The 1,015-nt window shown below is 52.2% G+C and overlaps 1 protein-coding gene across 2 annotated transcripts in view; it reads right to left on the reverse strand.

Moving 5' to 3' along the window:
• The window catches only part of NFU1 (NFU1 iron-sulfur cluster scaffold), a 15,708-nt gene extending 15,066 nt beyond the window's left edge, over positions 1 to 642 (reverse strand). Inside the window, exons 1-2 of one of the 2 annotated variants that reach the window (XM_009327194.1) lie at positions 617 to 642; positions 111 to 182 (exon numbers count right to left, since the gene is read on the reverse strand). The gene's annotated coding sequence lies outside the window, so the exon portion shown is untranslated. The remainder of the gene's footprint in view (positions 1 to 110; positions 183 to 616) is intronic. The other variant, XM_009327193.1, reaches the window with a different exon arrangement.
• Between the last annotated feature and the right edge of the window lie 373 nt (positions 643 to 1,015).

Genomic DNA, 1,015 nt, shown 5'->3' on the forward strand with positions numbered 1-1,015 from the left:
ACGCTTGCTAAAAATATAAAATAGAGAAATACTTCCTCCCCCCGCCCAAAACCAAAGCGCCACCCCCAAGGGTAACACTTTTTTTTTTTAATTAGGTACTTTCTTCTCACCATTGCAGCACATTCCAGGGTGATGAGGCCCCGCGGTCCGTGTCCTAGCTGCTGGCATCGCTTTGTCACCCCCTGGAAAAACCAGCACGGGTCACCACACGGAGTGCTTGGAAAACAGCCCCCCCTCCAGACCAGCTTCCACCGCAGAGCCCAGTAAAACACAAAAAGCCTTCCCCCCCCACCGCCCGAGTCCCACAAGCCATGAAGAAATTGCAAATTTAGCCCGCTCCCGAGTAACCTTCCAGGAAAAGGGCTGCAGAAAAAGTTAGAGGTAATGTGGTTGTTTTGATCACATTATATTGGAGGTGGAAGCTCTTGATTTTGGAGACGGCAGCCGCTGCCGGCATTCAGGGCTGTTAGACAAGGAAGCGTCTCCCTGGGGAGGGAGGAGACACGTGCAATTTCAGCAAGATGAAGAGGTTCCAGTTCGTGTCTGTGCCACGGCTGCCTTTCCCCCCCTTAGTATGATTATAGTCCTGCCCATTTTGGACCAGAAAGTCACTTACCAAAGGCCGATCATAGCTGCTTATTCTCTCACAATTAACTAATACAACCTAAAAATCCAACAAAGTTCTTTAAACAGACTTTCAGCCCTTCATTTCACTCATTCCTCGCTGGATGCACTGTACCTTGGCACGCAGCCACGCTCACAGAAAGCACGTTTTCCCTGGGCTGTGCCAAAACCTATTCTTGAACACCCCTGTGTGTCCCCCACACGCGTGCACAGCTCGGCATGGCACGGCAGCAGGCGGTCACGGACCGTTTCGCTCACGGACGGTGGATCCTCTTCGGGGACGAGTTCGTTCTGCACCTCCTCTCTTCCAGCAGCAGCTCCTGTGTTTGCAGGGAGGGCTCAATAGCTCTGTGCTGTCTCATAGCATCGCCCCAGACATGAAGGTCTCTCT

The sequence above is a fragment of the Pygoscelis adeliae genome, unplaced genomic scaffold (assembly GCF_000699105.1).
Source record: "Pygoscelis adeliae isolate BGI_AS28 unplaced genomic scaffold, ASM69910v1 Scaffold187, whole genome shotgun sequence".
In the NCBI taxonomy this organism is placed as follows: Eukaryota; Metazoa; Chordata; class Aves; order Sphenisciformes; family Spheniscidae; genus Pygoscelis; species Pygoscelis adeliae.